This window comes from Paroedura picta, chromosome 5, assembly GCF_049243985.1.
Source record: "Paroedura picta isolate Pp20150507F chromosome 5, Ppicta_v3.0, whole genome shotgun sequence".
NCBI lineage: Eukaryota > Metazoa > Chordata > Lepidosauria > Squamata > Gekkonidae > Paroedura > Paroedura picta.
The window spans coordinates 9,102,025-9,110,814 of record NC_135373.1 but is presented as its reverse complement, the minus strand read 5'-3'; positions in this window follow the sequence as shown (position 1 = coordinate 9,110,814).

Here is an 8,790-nt window from a genome sequence, read left to right as displayed (position 1 = left end):
TATGGTTGCCGGCTCCTGTGCATTCTCAGTCCCAGGAAACTATCCCACTCTGCTGAGCTGTCCCTGGGACTTCTTGCCGCTGGGGGGAAAGCCGAGAGTCACAGGCGCTCTTCGGATTATTTTTTATTGGTTGTTGGGCATGTGTGTGGTGTCGCCAGGAGAACCCAAGAGAACCTGGCTGCTGTGCAATGGTCCTTTGGAGGTGGTTTGCCATTGCCTGTCCCCCGCATCAAGATCCTGTTGCTCACTGGAAGTCACCCCTTCTGCTGCTAGCCAGGACTGGCCCTGCAAGGCTTTTGCAAGATCTTATGGGATCGAGCTTGCCTGGGCTGTCCGGGTAAGATGCTCTCTTCGAAGAATCTAATTGGGGGGAGAACAGGAAGGTGAGGGGCAGGCTGTGGGATTCAAGACTGCTGGAGACTGACCCAAAGCTCAGTCCGGAGAAGCCAGGGCTGGAAGCGAGAGGGCAGCGTTACTGTGTATGGATGCCAGTCTCCAGGTGGGGCCTGGAGATCCCCTGGTTTTACAGCTAATCAGCAGGCAACAGAAATCTGTTACCCTGGAGAACATGCTGCTTTGGGGAGCAGACTCTGTAGCATTATACTTCACTGAAGCCCCTCCCCACCCACTCCTGGTTTCACTTAAAACTCCAGGTATTTCCCAACCCAGAGCTGGCAACCCCTCATTACCCGGAAGGTGATTGCACAGTCTTGCGAAACAAAAGAATCCAGTCCAAAGAAGAGAGGGTTTTGCATCCAGATTTTCAAAGCCAGAAAAGAACAGGGTCATGAATGCATTAGTAAGGGCTGGGGTCCCCCACCCCCTTCCTTCTGCCATTCCACTTTAGCAGGCTGTGGGGGGGGGGGGGCTGGCCACATAGTACTTATCCCGCTCCCCAGCTCCCTGGTCACATCCATGCGTGCATGGCGCTGTACTTTGGCACATGGCAAGGAGGACATTCCTTAGATCAGGGGTAGTCAAACTGCGGCCCTCCAGATGTCCATGGACTACAATTCCCAGGAGCCCCCTGCCAGCAAATGCTGGCAGGGGGCTCCTGGGAATTGTAGTCCATGGACATCTGGAGGGCCGCAGTTTGACTACCCCTGCCTTAGATTGTATTGAGAGAGAGGAGGGCAGGGGGAGGCAAAAGGAAGAAGACTGTTCTGAAAGAAAGAGCGTTTCACACCAAGTTGGAAAGAAAGCTGGTGCCTGGAAAAACAGTATATGGGGGGAGGGGGGGGAGATCTGCAAATTTTGTGTGTGGAGGGGTTGGAAAGTCAGAGAATCAGAGTTGGAAGGGATCTCCAGGGTCATCTAGTCCAACCCTCTGCACAATGCAGGAATTCACAACTATCTGCCTATGGTGATCCCAACTTCATGCTCAAATGATCCCCACCGCCACCAGAAATCTCCAGAACCCAGCCTGGCCTGGAGAAAATTCACCTACCTTCCCACAGTGGCAATTAGGAATTCCCTGGGTATGCAAGGAAGGACCACAAGAGATGAACACTGGCACATCCCTTCCTGCCCACCCGCTCACAATCTGCCTAAGGTTATAAAATCAGCATTTCTGTCAGATGACCATCTTGCCTCTGGTTAAAAACTTCCAAAGGAGGAGAACCCACCACCTCCCGAGGAAGCCTGTTCCACTGAGGAACCACTCTAATTGTCAGGAACTTCTTCCGGATGTTGAGCCGAAAATTCTTTTGAATTAATTTCATCCCATTGGTTCTGGTCTGACCTTCTGGGGCAACAGAAAACAGCTCTGTTCCATCCTCTATATAAGAGCCCTTCAAGGACTTGAATACGATTATCATATAATCTCTGGGTCATCTAAGAGTCCAGTCACAGGTGACTTGTGGCCACCCCATTGTGATTTCAAAGCAAGATATGTTCAGATAGTCAGAGGGTCTTTGCTCTGGCCTACCCCTGTGTAGCAACCCAAGACTTCCCCAGTTTCTGAGATTTCCAGACCAGAGATTATCAGAGGCCTGCCTCTGTATCATGACCCTGGACTCTCTTGGCGGTCTCCCATCCAAACTCTAACCGGGGCTGACCCTGCTTAGCTTCTGAGACCTGACACGATCAGTCTACTTGGGCCATCAGGTCAGGGGTGTTCACACTTTTCCCATTGACGGTACACCAGCCCATCAGTAGCAAAGGTGAGAAATGCTGCCAAGTCTTCGCTTAATTGAGGCAGCCCCCCCCCCTAAAAAAAAAGGATTTTCAAGGTGACATTCAGAGGTGGTTTTGCAGCCCTGGATTTTCGGGGTGGTCTTCCATTCAAGAACCAGGTTGGCCCTGCTAACAGCCTGAGATCTGATTAGCCTGGACTGTCCTGTAAACCAGCGGTCCCCAACCTTCTTGTAGTCGGGGACCGCCTCCGAGGGTGGGAGAGAGCCAGCGGCCCGGCCACAGCAGCTGCACATAAACGCGCACGTGCAGTTACCGCACATGCACATTTTTGCCATTAGGTGGCGCTAACGCGCAAGCGCAGAACAGCCGCGCGTGCGCGTTTTCGCCAGCAGGGGGCGCAAACACGCATGTGTGCGGCTCCGCGCGTACGCGTTTGCGTCGCTGGTGTGCCAGCCGCCGCGCCTGCCTCTTCCCCCCCTCTCCCTGCGGGGGGAGGGAAAGGCAGGCGCGGCCGCTGGCGGCCCGCTACCATGGCCTCAACGGCCCGGTACTGGGCTGCGGACCAGGGGTTGGAGACCTCTGCTGTAAACGTTACGGTATCTCGAAGAGTAAAATAACCATGTTCCTAGTCCTCATGACAAGAGAGAAATTCTTTTTAGGAGCACAGCTCTTGTTTGGCTACTCCCTTCTCTACGGGAAAGGGGGAAGGGGTCCGCAGGGCCTTTCCCAGTGTTGTATTTTACCAATATTTGAGCATCGCGAAGCCTTGGTAGGAAGCATCGAGATGCGGCTGAATTCAAGCCCCACTCTCTGCCACACGCACATCAGCAGCCCTCAGGGCAGGAGCAGCAAAGGTCCTCCAGAGCGAAGCCTCATCATGAGACTCCAAGCCAGACTTGAGACCTTCGCGTTCTCCGGAGGGCGAGGGAGCCGTGGGCCAGGTCTCGTTTGAGCCAGAATAAAACACAAACATTAAAACGAGCGATGCAAATCGACTAATTGCGGGGTCATCGGGGAATAACTCAGGAATTCATGAGCACGCAGATGTGGCGAAGGCATTAATGTCAGGCATTAAAGGAAGCTGGAGCAGACTCTGGGAGGGGGAGTTTTAATGAGAACTTCGTTTTCTTTAAGAACAGCGCCGAGGGGGGGGGGGTTTAACCCGCTCTTGCCAACCCTAATTTCCAAAAAACGAATCCTCGCGCCACTGTATCATGCTTAGACACAACCAGGGCCGTTAACTGAAACCTTGTAACTGATCTCAGCTTCTCATATCCTGACCAACCATAGTTAGATTAATATCCCATGTTTGGAGTATTTTACTCGACCTGCTTAAGAGCAGCAGATCCCAATCTGGAAACTGCGTTCGATTCCCTGCTCCTTCATGCGCAGCCAGCTGGATGGCCTTGGGCCGGTCACAGTTCTGTTAGGGCTGCTCTTGCAGAGCATTTCTTTCAGAGCTCTCAGACTCACCGGGTGTCTATTGTGAGAAGTTTTTAAACCACTTAGGGACTCCTTTGTGTAATGAAAAGCAGGGGATAGAAAAAACCAGCTCCTCCTCTTCTCTTAAATTAGAATGGAGTAGTGCTTATAGGGGGTAGTCAAACTGCGGCCCTCCAGATGTCCATGGACTACAGTTCCCATGAGCCCCTGGCAGCATTTGCTCTGAAGCAGACAGAGCTCTGAAGCATTTGCTGGCAGGAGCTCATGGGGATTGTAGTCCATGGACATCTGGAGGGCCGCAGTTTAACTACCCCTATATGAAGGCAGCCTCATTTAGCCCTTTTTCTTCAGATTCCAGAAGTTAAGTAGGGTCTATATTTGGGAGAGAGACCACCAAGCCAGGCCCTGCAGAGTAAGATGATGACACACCACCTCTGCTTCTCCCTGGCCTGGGAGTCACTATTGTAAGTTGGTTGTGATTTTATGTCACACAGGTCTGTAGTGGTTCGAGTATCAATCAGCTCTAGAAGGCCCAGGTTCGAGTCCTGCTCTCCAGGGGCTCATGGGAATTGTAGTCCATGGACATCTGGAGAGCCACAGTTTGGCCACCCCTGCCATAAGTCAAGGCTACATTGATCTCCTAGTCATCGGCTACATATTAGGTATACCATTTTTTGATAGATATAGCAGTTACCGAAGCAGGTTCTGTTTAAATGACACCACAAGATGTCATAGTCCCATTGTATACAGCACTGGTCAGACCACACCTGGAATACTGTGTGCAGTTCTGGAGGCCTCACTTCAAGAAGGACGTAGATAAAATTGAAAGGGTACAAAGGAGAGCGACGAAGATGATCAGGGGCCAAGGGACCAAGCCCTATGAAGATAGGCTGAGGGGCTTGGGAATGTTCAGCCTGGAGAAAAGGAGGTTGAGAGGGGACATGATAGCCCTCTTTAAGTATTTGAAAGGTTGTCACTTGGAGGAGGGCAGGATGCTGTTCCCATTGGCTGCAGAGGAGAGGACACGCAGTAATGGGTTTAAACTACAACGATATAGGCTAGATATCAGGAAAAAAAATGTTCACAGTCAGAGTAGTTCAGCAGTGGAATAGGCTGCCTAAGGAGGTGGTGAGCTCCCCCTCACTGGCAGTCTTCCAGCAAAGGTTGGATACACACTTTTCTTGGATGCTTTAGGATGCTTTGGGCTGATCCTGCGTTGAGCAGGGGGTTGGACTAGATGGCCTGTATGGCCCCTTCCAACTCTAGGATTCTATGATTCTAAATGTCCACGACACAAAGATGCCAGAGATGAGTGGATTGAGCCACTTACGAACCAGTGAAATGGGCTTCCTTAGGTATTTCAATTTTTACCTTTGTAATTGATGAGCGGCCCACAAACATTCTTTTCTTTGCTCAACTCATGTTGAGTGTCCGGGAAGCTCGAGACAAGCCATTTTGTCTAACTTGGCATAGTCTGCCGCCTTTGGCTTTGAATTCTTCCTAGCAGGGATCGATGCAACTCAAGGCCTGCGGCTCAGAGGAGTAGCAAATGCCAAGTCCCAGGCTGAGACTTAAGGCACTTTATTGTAGAGATTTCTAAAAACAGGATCCTTGTCTTAAGAACATCACACCCTGGTCCATCTCCTCCAGCAAAGAGAAAGCAGCAGATGGTGCAAAAAGATCTTTAGTGGTTGAATGAGATACTCAATAAGTCTGTGGGTTCCCCCAGCACAGACCCAGAAGTTCTTCGAAAACACAGCTCTTGGATTCAATCCAACCCCAGCAAACAATGAACAAATAACTGGGAGAAACCGGGACTTACATAGAGTTTCAGGAGACCACCAAGAGCCCTGATGAGTCCAGAAAGTCCAGAACAATTGGCTCTTTGCATTAGCCTTCATTTCCATGTTGGTGAAGGCTGACACCGTGTTCACATACATGGCAATACTTCTCCAATTCCTTTCCAGCCTGGCATGGCAAGGAATTGCAATGGGATCTAAAAGTGAACTCCATCCCTGACAAAGCTGGATGCAAAATGCATAGGGCTCATTCTACCATTCTAGAGCCTTTTCATTTTGTGCCATTCATTTTCGGCTTCTGGAATCCAGCATCACATCTCCCACAATAGCTAAACGGCAACTGGGCCTTAAAAAGCTGAGGCCTTCCCCTGATGCTACCTCCTGGCACTGGGATGCATAGGTGGAGTGCCCCTGAACATGGGCGATTTCCCTTGAGCTTCTCAGCAAGAGGTGAAAGGCAGGCCAAGGCCAGCCAGCAGCACAGGCAGGAATACCCGATCTTTGTGCAAAGCCCAGCCAGCATGGTGCCATGTAACTGTACTCCAAGGACATCTGGGGAGCTGCAGCTTGGCCACTGGCTCCTCTTTGCTGGATTTCTGCCCTTTCCGACACTAAAAACCTTTTGATAAATTGCCTTCTTTCAACTGAAGAAGGGCTGGCTTTTGTACCCCGCTTTTCACTGCCCAAAGGAGTCTCAAAGCAGATTACAATTGCCTTCCCTTCCTCCCCATAATAGACACCCCATGAGGTAGGGGAGGCTGAGAAAGCTCTAATAGGACTGCTTTGTGAAAACAGCACTATCAGGACTTTGACTAGCCCAAGGTCGCCCAGCTGGCTGCATGTGGAAGAGCAGGGAGTCAACCCCAGATCACCAGATTAGAAGCCACTGCTCTTAACCACTACACCAAGTGGGTTCCCACAACGTGGTGGTAACACTGACCCTTATAGATTCGCTCTCTCGGTATCAGCGTTGGGGCCAATTCTAAAACAGGGCTGGGAAGGCGCTCTGTGCATGCCCAGATGCCCTCCAGTTTCACATCCTTCTATCACTCCTGGCCACAAACTTTCCAGACCTGGTTATCCAGGTAGTTTGAAGTTACACTAAATTAAGCCCTCAATCTGCCTGCTTGATCTGCCATCACAAATCCACATGCTCCACCCATCCCCTTCACAGTGACCACTTACAATAGTGGTTCTCAGCCTGGGGGGGCGGGACCCCTTTGGGAGTCGAACGACCCTTTCACAGGGCAAGCAGCTTGGCCAGGGGGGCATCTACACGACAGCCTTGCAGGGTAGATCGAGACAGAGCGTTCGTCTGTCTGGAGCAGCGGAAAAGAGCGAGATCGGCATGGTGGGACAAGAGGCAGAACTGAACTGAGAAACCCCAGGAAAAACCCAATTTATCTACCATCATGAACAACGGATCTTCACGCCATTGGTCAGTTTCGGTTTAATTTCTGTGAAAGAACCCTTGCCTAATTTTATGATTGGGGGTCACCACCACATGAGGAACTGGATTCAAGGGTCACGGCATTAGGAAGGTTGACAACCGCTGACTTCCAACATCTCCCTCACTCTGCCTGCTTATCTTAAAAACCTCTCCATTACGGAAACTTGATGGCAGATGAGCGTAAATTAAAGCCAGCGGCACAATCGTGAGATGCTGTGATTAGCGCTAACGGTTACATTGGCAGGGCTTTCTGGGCTCCGTTCATTCCCCAAGCATCTTGCCAAAAACATGAGCAGAATACCAAAAAGCCCAGCATGTGCGAGTGCGTTCCTGATGCGCAAACCCCTGGGGAATGCGAGCAGTTCTCTCTGCCCACCCAAGCTGCTGGTTTGTACCCAAATCAACTCCTTGCTACCCTACAAAACACGGGTTTTATTTTTATTCTTTAAACTTCGGAAACAGCCCTACGGATAGGACAAGCACGCAACCAGATTCGTGACCAGATAAGAGGTCTTGGAACGCTGATCGTGCAGTCATAACCCTGCCAATCGAGATAGGCCCGAAGGCACGAAGCAATTTTGGGATACGGATTTCTCAATCGTGCCCTCAGCTCTGTCGGGCTGGGTGGTTTTTAAACAGGAGGAGCTTATTGTCTCCGGAGAACTGAGTGGGCAGAACAAGAGGAGCGATTAACATGACAAAGATGTCTGGAGGAAACAACCAGGCTGGGCTCATTTTACTTGGAGAGGGTGCGGAGTCTTCCAAGAAAGAGGGTGAAGGATCTTTACTGCTCTACACTGGAAAAGAACTGCCTCAGCCTAGAATACTTTGGACCCACCTGTAGGCCCCAGGCTAGAGCTGGTACTTGGAAACTACCAAGAGTTGGTTGTTAAACCCCACTTTTCACTGCCTGAAGGAGTCTCAAAGCACCTTCTTTTCTCTCCTTCCTTTCCTCTCCTTTCCCCACAACAGACAGCCTTGTGAGGGAGGTGGGGCTGAGAGAGCTTCTGACAGGACTGCTCTGTGAGAACAGAACTATCAGGACTGGGATGAGCCCAAGGTCACCCAGCTGGATACATGTGGAAGAGAGGGGAATCAAACCACCACTCCACCCTGGAAGGCCAGAGCCGCTATACAGAGGCAGGCAACGGCGAACCACCTGCTTGACTCTGCCCTGACCTTGATGGCCAAGGCTAAACACACCTTCCCAGATTCTGGAACCTGAGCAGAGTCGGACTTGGTTAGTACCTGGATGGGAGGCAGCCAAGGTAGATGAGCACATGACAGAGGGGAAGGTGATAGCAGAGCCCTTGTTCATCTCTTGTCTGGAAAACTCCATGGCAAAGGAAGCCAAACTGTGGCTTTCCAGATGGCATACTGCTGGCAGGGGCTCATGGGAAATGTAGTCCATGGCCACCTGGAGAGCCAGTTTGGCCACCCCCACCCTATGGGGTGGATGTAATCCAGCTATTGTCGGCTGAAGGTGGCTTTGGGGGAATCACCCACTGAGAAGGCCTCCAATGCAAGCACTCTTGAAGTGACAGGACATTGTGTGGTGATCCTGACAGAAGAATTGGTTCATATATGCTGCTTTCTCTCAAAGCAGTTTACAGTCGCCTTCCCCTTCCTCTCCCCTCAACAGGTACCCTGTGAAGGTGGGTGAGGCCGAGAGAGCCCTGATATTCCTACTCGGTCAGAACAGCTTTCTCAGTGCTGTGGTGAGCCCAAGGTCACCTAGCTGGCTGCATGTGAGGGAGAAGCGGGGAATCCAACCAGTTTGCCAGATGAGCGGTGCTCCTAACCACTACACCAAGCTGGCTCTCGGCCTGGCAGAACGTACCCCACTGCACTTCATTCACTGGCCTACTTACCCCAAAGTTCTCCACTGTTCCTTCATACCACCCCTGGGAGGTAGACTGGAGCATGACTGGCCCAAGGTCGCCCAAGCACACTTCTTCAGCG